Raw genomic sequence first — 13,622 nt, 5'->3', positions numbered from 1 at the left:
TAGGGGGAGTAATTCAAAGCAGGTAAGATATTAACGATCAATCCAGCGGTCCCATATTTTATTGAATTTAGAGGGGCAACCTCTATGTCGATAAACCAATTTCTTGAGAGAGGAAGTGAGTTTTTAATTCTGGTTTTCCAATCATTAAATGTGGGGATAGTGGGGTATAACCACCTATAGGCTATACATTGTTTAAGCATGCAAATAGATTCTAGTAAAATAGTTTTATCAGATGTATTAATATCTTCGTCATGGATGTTAAGCATGAAACTTTTAATGTCAAGAACTATGGGGAACCCATTGCGTCATGGAGAAAGTTGACTGCTTGTTTCCAAAGGTCCGCCACAGGGGGGCATTGCCATAGAAGGTGTATAAAGGAGGGATTAGGGGCCATACATTTAGGGTAGTGATGAGCAACGGATGAATTCCGAATAGGTTTTATTCGGAATTCATCCAGGTAATTAACCCACCTGAGCAGGGGGCACTGGAGGGTTAAACTTACCCAGGAGCCTTCTGCTCTAATCAGTCCCACGCTGCGTTCCAATTCACGGTCAGGTGACTACCGCACTTCCTGCTTTCCCATTCCTCCTCATCAAGCTGAACATCCAACTGCTTCCACCTATTCATAGAATGTTCCACTATGGGCGCAGCGAGGTGTTCAGCCAGTATGGAGTACAGAGATCGAATGTGGTGGGGCAGTGGATCAATCTGGATTCCATAAGGAGTGAGATACCCATCGAGGGGAGGCCGGGAGGAAATTGGGCTCGTAGGGCATGTTGTAGCTGAAAATACATAAAATGAAATTGGGAGGATAATGAAAATTGGGCAGAGAGTTCATCAAAAGGAAGGAGGTGCGCATTACTTGGATTTGGCCCAGGTAATGTATGCCCTTATCCACCCAACATGTTGTATTTGTGAGTTTAGCAAGTTCAGGTGGTTTAGGGTTACGCCAAAGGTGAGTATAGTATTCCCATATAGGTGAGGGTATCAGTCTGCCCGCCGTCCGCCAAACTCTTGTGTTAGAATGGTGTTGTCAGGGTCATCCCATGCGAGAGTAGTTTTTAATAAGAAGAAAGGAAGGTTATTTGCGTGGTCAGTAGGGGAAAACCCTGTTAGTTCAGGGGATTAAAGGGAGTTAGAAACAAACTAGTAAGAAATTTGTTCTAGTTGTGAGGCTATATAGTATAGAAAGGGAGATGGTAGGGCCACCCCGCCAAGAGCTGTAGGACACTGCAAAACCGCATATCGTAGTTTAGCCTGGGATTTGTTCCATAGATAACATTAAAGATCTTAGTTTCTTAAAGGATACCCGAAGTGACATGTGACATGATGAGATAGACATGGGTATGTACAGTGCCTAGCAGGCAAATAACTATGCTGTGATCCTTTTTTTCTTTCTCTGCCTGAAAGAGTTAAATATCAGGTATGTAAGTGGCTGACTCAGTCCTGACTCAGACAGGAAGTGACTACAGTGTGACCCTCATTGATAAGACATTCCAGCTATACAACACTTTCCTAGCAGAAAATGGCTTCTGAGAACAGGAACGAGCTAAAAAGGGGATTTTCTTATCTGTGAGGGTCACACTGTAGTCACTTCCTGTCTGAGTCAGGACTGAGTCAGCCACTTACATACCTGATATTTAACTCTTTCAGGCAGAGAAAGAAAAAAAGGAACACAGCATAGTTATTTGTGTACTAGGTACCGTACATACACATGTCTATCTAATCATGTCACATGTCACCTCGGGTATCCTTTAACCACTTGAGGACCCACCCTTTACCCCCCCTTAAGGACCAGCGCTGGTTTGATTGATCTGTGCTGGGTGGGCTCTGCAGCCCCCAGCACAGATCAGGGTGCAGGCAGGGAGATCAGATTGCCCCCCTTTTTTCCCCCCTATGGGGATGATGTGCTGGGGGGGTCTGATCTCTCCTGCCTGCTGTGGGTGGCGGGGGGGGCACCTCAAAGCCCCCCTCCGCGGCGAAATTCCCCCCTCCCTCTCCTACCTGCTGCCTCCCCCGGTGATCGGGGCTGCACAGGACGGCTATCCGTCCTGTGCAGCCAGTGACAGGACGTCCCCTGTCACATGGCGGCGATCCCCGGCCGCTGATTGGCCGGGGATCGCCGATCTGCCTTACGGCGCTGCTGCGCAGCAGCGCCGTACAAATGTAAACAAAGCGGATTATTTCCGCTTGTGTTTACATCTAGCCTGCGAGCCGCCATCGGCGGCCCGCAGGCTATTCACGGAGCCCCCCGCCGTGATTTGACAGGAAGCAGCCGCTCGTACGAGCGGCTGCTTCCTGATTAATTAGGCTGCAGCTGGCGACGCAGTACTGCGTCGCTGGTCCTGCAGCTGCCACTTTGCCGACGCACGTTATGAGTGTGCGGTCGGCAAGTGGTTAAAGAAGAGTGCAGGCAGATATATTGGGGAGTTATGGAGAATATAGAGAATTTTAGGCATAAGGACCATTTTTAGCAAATTGATTTGAGCCATAACAAAAAGGGGAAGCTTAGACCATGAAGAAAGCATGGTTTGAGTGAGGGAGAGAAGGGGAGCCACGTTGTCTTGGTAGTAACTTGACGGAGAGGCTCGGACCACCACACCTAAATACTTAAATGAAGTCACGATTTGTAAAGGGCAGGGTAGCGAGGATGCTGAGATTTCCAGGCCATCTAAACAAAGGATGGCAGATTTGCTCCAGTTAATAGATAGACCAGAGTATTCTCCTATTTCAGTAATCAGACCAAAGGCAGTGGACAAGGAGACAAAAGGATTTGCTAAATTAAGAATAGTGTAGTCACCATATTGGCTGATTTTTTTCCTCAATCCCACTAATTTTAAAACCTACAATTCTAGTATCTGCACGTATTTTACAGGGAAGTGATTCGGTGGAAAGGGCATATAGTAAGGGGGAGAGGGGGCAGCTTTGTCTAATTCCTCTACTTATTGGGAATGGCTCAGACACATTAGAGTTAGTGCAAATTTGTGCTAGTAGGTTGTTGTATAGAATTTGCACCCACCAGATGAAATTGTCGCCGAATCCAAACCTGGATAATATGTCAATAAGGAAGGCCATTCTACAGCATCGAATGATTTGGCGGCATCCAGAGAGACTATGACCCGACTCCCTCGATTGTCATGATTGGCCATAATATTAGCAATTAGTCTACGAAGGTTTAATGAGGTTTTCTTGCCTGGCATGAAACCTGTTTGGTCATTGTGAATTAAGGTTAAAATAACTTTGTTTAGGCGTGTGGCAAATATTATGTCCGTTGGGAGTAGTCAAATTGGGCGATAAGAGGCATAGCAGCAAGTCTTTTCCAGGTTTGGGAATCAGGACAATTAAAGCAGTACACATGGATAAAGGAAGGGTACCTTGTTCGAATGCGTATTGAAAGGTTTGAAGAAGGGGGATTGAAATATTTTCTGAGAATCTTTTGAGTACCTCACTGGGAATGCCGTCTAGGCCGGGGGCCTTTTTGTTAGAAAGGGAGTGAATAGCTACGCCTATCTCGTCTGTAATAATTGGGGTGTCTAGAATTTCCACCTGTTCTATGGAGAGCCGTGGAAGAATTATTTCTGACAAGAAAATCTCGGCATCCTCGCACGAAAATATCAACCTAGCAGTGTACAAATTGCAAAAGTAAGCTGCAAAGCAGTTATTATTGAGTAGGGCCTGTGTGTGGCCACCTTTAGATATGCCTGAAGTGCTTCTGGGTAATCCCAGGAAAAGCTCTCCATCCCGCTGGTTTCTGGGGAAACAATTCCTCTGCCCCTTAACCGTCACTGAAGACATTAGAAGTAAATCCTGTGATGTGTTTGGAGAGGAGGATTCAGTCCGTATTACTGTTTGCGAGTCAGTATGACGGGCTCACACTGTCGCTGGGAATGTGGAGTTAATGCAGGGAATGTGACTTTGGAGGGGACCTTGTCATGTTCCATTGTCTGGAAGGTTTTGAATGACCTTTTTGTGCGGATCAGGTTGCTATTAGATAGAAATCACTCTGACAACGGTTGACTCCTAACACATGACACTGTCATCTTCAGAACAATTGCAGAGTTAAGACCAGCCAAGCCATCAAGGTTCAGCTGTAATAGACTGCGGTCCACAGAGGACGACTTTAATTCGCTGCTTGAGTGACATGGTCTTATGGGGGACACTTCGGGGCAGCGGAGCTTTTATTGATGAGTTCAGAGATGAGCTACCGGGCAAAAATATAATTCTACTTTGGAATGTGGATGTAATCTGTATTATAAAACCATCAATCATATCCCAGGAATTGTAAAAACAAGTGAACATCTTAGTACGTGTCAACTGGTCCTGGCCAGGCTGGAGGGTCCTGCTCATTTCAGTGCCCCAAGCCAAATTTCAGACATGATTTTTATATTCCTGATGATGATCATGTCATCTCCCGTTGCCAGACAACCTAAACAAAAAGCTGCAGCACATCACAGGAGGCTCATGTTTATGGCTCTTGTACACGGCTCTTTATTTTTCATTTGAAATGCATTTGTAACGAATCTTACAGAATACTGTACGTTTATTCAAAATAAAGTGGAGTAATTTACCTGTGCTAGGGATGGCCTAGTTGGGTGCAAATTCCCACACTTTATTTACTCCTTGCAGAGTAATGCAGGGAACTGTATTAGGAAAGATTATAGCTATCTGTCTAAATCAACCCTGATTGTTCTTTGGAAGGAGCAATGCTGAACTGAAATACTTTGGACACACAATGAATCCGAATCATTTATTTTGCCAAATACGAACTGGGGGGGGGGGGGGTCGGGGCGGGGGGACAGGCACGGGCTGTACCCGGAATTGGTTTTGGCCCATACAGGTTCTGGGAGAATGGAGGGGATAATGTCCGAAAGCTAAGAGTCGAGGCTGCCATGCTACGGTGCCACCAGTTGCACTCTGCATCATCTATTATCCCTAAGGGGACATGAGGGAAGGGGGAGAGGGAGGCGAAAGTCCAGCAGTGATGACTCAGTTCTTCATGAAAGTAGCAGGCGGTGATGTCTCACGCTGCTGAGGATCCTGATTGCTGGCATCTGGCTTCTGGCAGTGCTGGCCAAGGTGTTCCAGTTCAAAAGGTGCAGTAGTGTTAATTTCTGTGGTGGGTCCCCACTCCTGGGCAGCATTTGGCAGGGCTGGTCAAGATAATATGCCAAGAATAATATGAGAAGGCAGGACTCATTGGAAAAGACCCTGGTGCTGGGAAAGATGAGGGGCAAAAGGAGGAGGGGACAGCAGAGAATGAGATGGCTAGATAATATTATGGAAGCAACATTTGGTGGGATATAGCCATTCATGTGGTGGAAGATAACTATACTTATGGGTGCGGGGAGGGGGGGGGGGTCACATGGCCATACCAATTGGATTAAAGACAGCTATGCTTGCATAAGGACATGGTCATGTCTGTAGGGAGCTATACCTGTGGGTAAACTTGAACATACTTGGAGATAATCAGAATCAAAGGCAGCTATACATAGTGGGCATGGCCGTTCCATTTGGAGCACATAGCTATAGTTGTGAGGAGATATGGTTATACGTGTGCAGGGGAGAGAGACATACTTGTTGGGGACATGACCATGCTAGCAGAAGAACATAGCAATGTTTGTGGGGAAACATGGCTACAACTGGTTGTTGGGGACATGGTAGTGGTGACAGGAGTAAGTGTGCCGTGTGTATGCTTATCTTGACTTTTATTTTTCAGTTCAGGTTTGCTTTGAGTTTTTATTGAAAAATATTTCCTTAACAAGACTGTATGTAAATCTCAAGATACCATCATCCAACAAGTAAGGTCAGCCCTGAATCGATACAGACCAGATACAAAGATCAACTACTATGGGGTGCCTAACTCACCACCGTATAGCTGTGATTTACATTGCAGTGTATTATGCAGTAGCAGCTTCAATCCTCTGTCCCCCCATCAAGCAATCAATTTGGTGGATTGTCTAGGCCAAGCACAAGCCGAGGACATTGTTCTCTAACTCACCCTGCCCACTTTGTGCTGCTCTGTCCTGCGCCATGCCATTGCCCCTCCTCCCTTTCCACAGCAGCAGAATCCACTGCTAGCCTGTAGACATTGTGTGCAAACTCTTGCCTTAGTGATCAAGTTCCAATCCTTGCTGGCAGAAAAAGTTGGCTTCAGGTGATGCTTTTCTTTCCTGAAAAATAAAAATATTTCCGTATCGTCTGTCAGCCATGCACAAAAGTAAAATAACACTTAAACATAAACTGAAATTCTTTCATTTTTATATCGCCTAGTTTAAAATCAATCCAATCATTGGATCTTCACCAATGTAATTACGTTTCCAGGTCCTGTCTGAGCCTGTGTCCCCTGAACGAAGAGATAGGTCAGCCTAATTGGGACCTGCTTCATTTTCTGGAATGGAGGTTAAGCAGGTTCAAATGAATTCAATTTAATGGTGGGTGGCTGTCGCGGCCTTGCGGTATTGACATTTAATCAGTCAGCCCCATGGGTAAAGGTAGCAAGACATAAACCTGTCTTTAATTTAATGTAGAATTTTATATTTACAGCTGGAAGTGCCCATGTCTTGGCCTATTCTCCTGTCTTCCAGTTATTTTATTTCGGATCTCAGGGACTCTTCATCAAAAAAATGAAAAAAGTAGAGAGAGCACACAGCAATATGTTTTGCATGCTTATAGCTGTGCTGGGGGCAAATGCCCAGAGAAGGCATTTTGAGATTATATAATTACACATATGCTCTGTGATGCTCTGTGTTGCCCTCAGCGTAGCTGCACCAATTCCAGTCTCTAACTGTCATTAAAAAGGATCTGTAGTGACATATAGTAGAATGCAGTAAAATATTCAGGATACTCACTTTTACTGTATCGACCCGCATCGGCAGTGCAACGATTTACAACTTACAATAGATTTTTATGGTAAAATCTTGATAGCCTGTCTTTCTTTAATGGTAAAATCTATTGAAAATCGGTCTGCAGTCTGTAGGTAGGAAATAGATCCCTCTCTGATCACATTAAATCATAGAGGGATCTATCTCACGGAAGACAGGTGCTTGCTTAGCGGTCCCAGTAATGAAGAAAAATTCATAAACACTATAGAAAGTCTAAGCTTTGTCATTTCATTGTAAGTGCCGCCAGCAACACGCAGTCATCCTGATAGCCTATTTTTCTCCAACAGTCATCCTAATAGCCTGTCCGTCTCTCTCCAACAGTCATTCTGATAGCCTGTCTGTCTCTCTCTAACAGTCATTCTGATAGCCTGTCTGTCTCCAAAATGCCATCCTGATAGCCTGTCTGTCTTTCTCCAACAGTCACCCGGATAGCATGTGTGTCTCCAACAATCATCCTGATAGCCTGTCTGTCTTTAACAGTCATCCTGATAGCCTGTCTGTCTCTAACAGTCATCCTGATAGCCTGTCTCTCTCCAACAATCATCCTGATAGCCTGTCTGTCTCACTCCAACAGTCATCTTGATAGCCTGCCTGTCTCTAAAGGTGCATACACACGCACTACAGAAGCCAACGACCGGTCCGTCTGACCCTCCCGCTAGGCGGACTTTCAGCAGACTGTTGTGCGTGTGTACGGGCAGTGCGTTCACATGCACTACAGTCTGCTGAAAGACCGCCCAGCGGGAGGGTCCGACGGACCCGTCGTTGGCTTTTGTAGTGCGTGTGTACGCACCTTAACAGTCATCCTGATAGCATGTCTCTCTCCAACAATCATCCTGATAGTCTGTCTAAGTCCAAAAGTCATCCTGATAGTCTGTCTCACTCCAAACGTCATAGCCTTTCTCTCTCCAACCATCATCCTGATAGCCTGTCTCTCACCAACAGTGTACCCTGATTGTCTGTCTCTCTCTAACAGTCATCAAGATAGTCTATCTCACTCCAACAGTCATCCTTATAGCCTTTCTTTCTCCCACAATCATCCCGATAATCTTTCTCTCTCCAACAGTCATCGAGATAGTCTGCCTCACTCCAACAGTCATTCTGATGGAGCTGGGAAAAAAGGGCGCAGGCAGCTAGTGGACAAAAAGGGCGCCGCCATTCACTCCCATAATAAATAACGTTTAATGGGCGCCGAGCAGGAAAAAAGGGCGCCGGAGCTAAATAAAGTTTACAAACGGCGCCCGGAGATGTTTAATGATTTATAACTGAGCTTGTGGTGATTTACGTTTATAAAATGCACCAGTGCCGAATAAAGTTTATAAAAATACTACATATTTATCTTATTTAACTAATTAAAACATTATTTAAAGTTTTATACCTTACTTACTTTTTAAAACATTATTCACAAAATAAAGCGATCAGTACGTAATGTAAATTGCAATATATTTTTTGGAGTCACAATTTGTAAAACATTATTATCCACATAATAAAGCGATGACTAAGGGGGGTGGTTAGGGTTAGGCATCACCAGGGGGGTCTTAGGTTTAGGCACCACCAGGGGAGTCTTAGGTTTAGGCACCACCAGGGGAGTCTTAGGTTTAGGCACCACCAGGGAGGTCTTAGGTTTAGGCATCACCAGGGGAGTCTTAGGTTTAGGCACCACCAGGGGGGTCTTAGGTTTAGGCACCACCAGGGGAGTCTTAGGTTTAGGCACCAACAGGGGGGTCTTAGGTTTAGGCACCACCAGGGGGGTCTTAGGTTTAGGCACCAACAGGGGAGTCTTAGGTTTAGGCACCACCAGGGGGGTCTTAGGTTTAGGCACCACCAGAGGGGTCTTAGGTTTAGGCACCACCAGGGGAGTCTTAGGTTTAGGCACCAACAGGGGGGTCTTAGGTTTAGGCACCAACAGGGGGCTCTTAGGTTTAGGCACCACCAGGGGAGTCTTAGGTTTAGGCACCACGAGGGGAGTCTTAGGTTTAGGCACCAAGAGGGGAGTATTAGGTTTAGGCACCAACAGGGAGGTCTTAGGTTTAGGCACCACCAGGGGAGTCTTAGGTTTAGGCACCACCAGGGGAGTCTTAGGTTTAGGCACCAACAGGGGGGTCTTAGGTTTAGGCACCACCAGGGGGGTCTTAGGTTTAGGCACCAACAGGGGGGTCTAGGGGTTAGGGATAGGTACAGGGAGGGTTCTGTGTGAGAGTAGGGTTAGGTATAGTTTTACTACAATTTTAGTAATATTTACTAATGTTTTACAACACTTATTACGAACGTAGTTATATTTATATCATCGTTATAAAGAATATTTTCAGATTTTATTATAAGAACAAACCATAAATGAAGGTTATTCACAATAATATACAATTATAACAATCATATATTATCGTTATTTTAATAAACGTAATTCTAAGTTTCACTTTTGAAACAGGGAAGATTAAAGTTTTCACAATTGCCGATTTCATAAACATTATTTAATGATTTATAAATTTGTTAAACATTATTTGTAAACGAAATATAGCACACTATTTTTATAAATGCTATTAATGATTAATTGTTAATTAGCGTTTACACCCCGCGCCTTTTGTCCGGGTGCCCTTTTTGTACGTTTGCCATTCTGATAGCCTATCTTTCTCCAACAGTCACCCTGATTATCTGTCTCTCAGTATACTCTATAATTCAGATGCATTGTTTAAAGAATTCCTGTACTAAGAGAACTATGGAGGCTGGCATTGCTAGCTGTATTGTTAGTTACTGTCATTTGGATCCTTGTCTTTAAAAACCTGTGGAATATTGCATGGCATTGAACTAGTGGCAGAGGTGAGTATTATACGGTATACTCTACAGAGCCATCACCTCAGTAGTGAAAGCTGCTGCCATTGACACTCATGGAGAAGCATTGGTTTGTAAAGCTGGATACACAGGAGCGGATCTACAGACAAGCATTCCTATTGATGTCCTGATAAGATAATCAGATGGGAATGCCAATCCTGTCCAAATGTCAGGTGGGGGGGATAGAGTCCATAGTAGAGCCACACCGTTTTCTGCTATGCTGGTGGTCAGAAAGCAAACAGGAACAAAGCACAGAGTTGACTAAAATATTGCAACCTGCAGACCTAGCTTAGTTACCGTCGCCCACAGAGTTCGGGACTCTATCCCTAGGGTTACAGTTCAGGGTTGAGTTGTGTACAGATGTGTCACTAGCCTACAACCTAACGTCATTGCAACTGTTGCTATGGGCGGAGGCAGAGGGGCGATGGAACAGAACAAAATGAAGTGGGAGGAGTTAGGACAACACCATTGGGCTTAACTGAGATAACCTGGCACTTAAGATCTCTCTGTGACGCATCAGGGCTGCTGTACACTCATCAGATTTGTGTGTGTGTATGAGGCTCCAGTCTGGTGGTGGAAGAAATGGCTGGGATAGGGGCTCCTGACCAAGCACATTAAAAGTGATTTATTTGACAATAGCAAATCAAGGAGTTTACAGACAGATAACAGCATGCTCTCCCCTTGAGCGCCACAGGGGATCAGAAGAATCCCATCGGAGCCAAGCGAGGGGCTTAAAGAGATCTGATCAAATTAATTACAAGCCTATCTGCCGCGCTTTGACCTGTGTAAGTGATTGAACCGTCCCACAGAGAGCCCTCCAGGTCTGAAATTGCTCTTAAATGATGTGTGTGATTACATCTGATGCCAGCCTTGAATATTAAGTGCCGTACATATGGTAAAGGGTCTATAAATAAGCACAAACATCTGCACCAAGGCACGCAAGCAGCCGCAGAAGTGCAAATACTGCATTAAGCTGACACTTCCCTGTCTCTTCTGCTAATAAATATGTGTGTTTAGCAGCAAACGGCTGTCCTATTCTGCAGATAAATCTACTGCCTATTCAGCACAGAGGCAGCCTGGTCTTCCTAGCTCAAGTTCCAGGGATTGTGTGCAAAAATAGCGCATACAGAAACATCAGGCGGCCTGTGGCTAAGCAGCTGCTATACAGTGATATATGTCAATAGTGGACAGCCACCATGATCTGAAATGTGCTCTTTATGGCTCTTTCTGCCGCTGCATTGACTTGGCAGAGTGTTGCCAGAAAATGGGCGCTGGTGGAGTAGGGATCTGTTAGGTCTGTTGTCATCAATACGGAGTATTACAGCAGTATTTCTAAAGGTGGGTACACCAATGCAATTCAAAAAAGCTTTATTGGCAGGACCAAATACATTTAGCAAAACAAATCATTAACATGGGGGGGGGATTGTGGGAATAGGGGAAGGATATAGGGGGTTGGGGTAAATAGTCTATAGGTGTGTGGAGGATGTAAGGGACAGTATGGCGGACAGGGCTATACTGTCCATAGGGGGTATTGGGGGAGCACAGTCCATGTGGTATCATGTTCCTCTCAGTTGGTGGCAGGCTGTGACATATCGGGCAGCTATTTGCACGGTTGTTTCCTCCTCCCCTAGTAGGATGTAGAGTTTCCTCTCCTCATCTGTTGAGGTAAAATCCTGGATCTGGTCAGAGAGTCTCTGGAAGTTGACAGTCCTCACAGGTGTGTATTTGCTGCAGTGTAACAGGAAGTGGGCCTCATCCTCCAAGACCCCCGGTTCACATTGTCTGCACAGTCTCTCCTCCCGGGGCTTCACACACACTGGATCACTTTCCCACAAGGACTGGGACTCGATCCCTTGAGCGACAGTTTGGTGTTGACTGCTGTACAGACACACCGCCAGTTTGTTGCTACAGAGAGGGGAGGGAGGAGGGGTGATGTGTGGACCACGACTGAGCCATTTCTAGTGGGCAGGGGCAAAGAAGAAAACCATGAATTCAGGGATTGATCAGGCATCATCGGGGAAGGGCTTCCTTACACACATGCTAGATTGCCAGCTGAGGTGGTCCTTAACCTCCTTGCCGGTTATCCCGAACACAGTTCGGGGTAACCTGCGCAGGAGGATTTCTCAGGCCCCGCTGGGCCGATTTGCATAATTTTTTTTCCTACACGCAGCTAGCACTTTGCTAGCTGCGTGTAGTACGCGATCGCCGCCGCTCGCCGCCGATTCGCCGCTACCCGCCGCGCCGAGCTGCCCCCCCCGCCCCCTGCGCAGCCTGGCCAATCAGTGCCAGGCAGCGCTAAGGGGCGGATCGGGATTCCCTCTGACGTCCATGACGTCGGTGACATCATCCCGCCTGGTCGCCATGGCGACCGGGGAAGCCCTGCAGGAAATCCCGTTCTCAACGGGATTTCCTGCATACTCTGATCGCCGAAGGCGATCGGAGTGGGTGGGGGGATGCCGCCGCTCAGCGGCTATCATGTAGCGAGCCCTGGGCTCGCTACATGATTTAAAAAAAATAAATTTAAAAAAAGTGCGGCGCTGCCTCCTTGCCGGATTTTTTAGAACGGCAAGGAGGTTAATGGCACCCCAGCCGAGTGTCATCTAGCATGTGTACCTAGCTCAAGCTGATATAGATTGCTTCTGATCCTTAAATGTGGCCACAGCTACACCTCTCCAACACTGTGTTATACTTACCCAACTGCCTTTCCTGCAGCATCCTCTGAATCCAGTGTGGCTTCACTTCCTGCTCAAAGTACTAAGCTCATTAGCTCCCTTTGCTGTCTGATATTGAAAACTCAGTGCACCTAACAGATTTCTCAGCAAGGAGGTAATTCATATACTCTTGTTGCTAGGCTCTAGTACTCTGCTAGCTTGCCTACTTCCTGCACCTGCTTATCTCCCAGATTACTGGTTAGCAGTAGTGTTTTGTACTGGAATAAATTCTGAATCAGGATTATACCATTTACTGACTAAGTTAAAATAAATTCTCTGCTTAAAGGACCACTATCATGAAAAAAGTAGGCAGTTAAAATCTGACAAAACCAACTCCATAGCTATGCCACTGCCGGACTCCTTAATGTACGCCTTTAAGGAGCTGTGTCGGTTTATAAACAGTTTGACCTTTGGCTAGTTCTGCTGCATAAAGTAAACACAGAATTCATATTTGCAGTCAGGTCCATATGCAGATAGATGGAATTCATTCCCGGCGATCAGCATGGCGCCTCCGTGCAGGTCCGTTCTATAGGCTGATTAAATTGTGTGAGGCGCAGCAGATCACACACACAGCTAGCGGGCGAGGAACTGAAGGACAGGTGAAGCGTTTCATAAAGTGAGAAGCAATGTTAGACCCTCGGAACATCGCCGATTAATCATTTCGGAGAGAGCTGGGGTTTCTCCCCCTTAAAATGAGATAGTTTTGGCTCGCTCTGCCGATCTTAATCACTGGCCAGAAATCTTTTTATCTGCTCCTCCGCTGGGCCGCGAACAGGATAATAAAAAGCCAGAGGCTGCACAAAAAGCAGGAAGCCTGCTGAGGAAAGGTTTTTATCCTCCAAAACTGACAGCCGTCGGAATGCAGCTATTGATCTGCTTGTGTCGGGAGTTTATTAGCTGAAGATGAATACAAAAAAAGAAAAAGTTCTTCAGACACTATGAATTTCATTATGGAGGAGGAGGAGGAGGAGGGGTACTGCTTGTCAGAAAGATGCATATAAACCAACAAGGTAAGTATATTAAGAGAGACCAGACATCGGCTTAATGAGCGGACAGTGAATTTACAACTGATTCCTGCTGTTACAGATGGACATTAACACCTAACATATAAACACCTCTTTCAATGTGACAGCGAGTTTATTTAACATCCCAATGGCAATTATATTGTAGCATATGATGATGATACAAAATGCTAATGATTGATTTC

The 13,622-nt window shown here is 45.6% G+C and overlaps 2 protein-coding genes across 32 annotated transcripts in view; one reads left to right on the top strand and one right to left on the bottom strand.

Annotated features, from left to right (window-relative positions):
* The window catches only part of GATA5 (GATA binding protein 5), a 2,064,317-nt gene that overhangs the window by 1,518,255 nt on the left and 532,440 nt on the right, over positions 1–13,622 (bottom strand). For 30 of the 31 annotated variants that reach the window (XR_011025213.1, XR_011025214.1, XR_011025210.1 and 27 more), the window contains one exon: positions 5,999–6,170. The exons of the other annotated variant lie outside the window; for it this stretch is intronic. The gene's annotated coding sequence lies outside the window, so the exon portion shown is untranslated. The remainder of the gene's footprint in view (positions 1–5,998; positions 6,171–13,622) is intronic. 31 annotated transcript variants of the gene reach the window in all.
* Positions 1–13,622, top strand: part of NTSR1 (neurotensin receptor 1) — a 280,712-nt gene that overhangs the window by 161,752 nt on the left and 105,338 nt on the right. The gene's annotated exons all lie outside the window — the stretch shown is intronic.

Source organism: Hyperolius riggenbachi, chromosome 12 (genome assembly GCF_040937935.1).
Source record: "Hyperolius riggenbachi isolate aHypRig1 chromosome 12, aHypRig1.pri, whole genome shotgun sequence".
NCBI classification, from domain to species: Eukaryota; Metazoa; Chordata; class Amphibia; order Anura; family Hyperoliidae; genus Hyperolius; species Hyperolius riggenbachi.
Note: the sequence above shows the minus strand (reverse complement) of the source record. Positions and strands in the feature narration are given on the sequence as shown.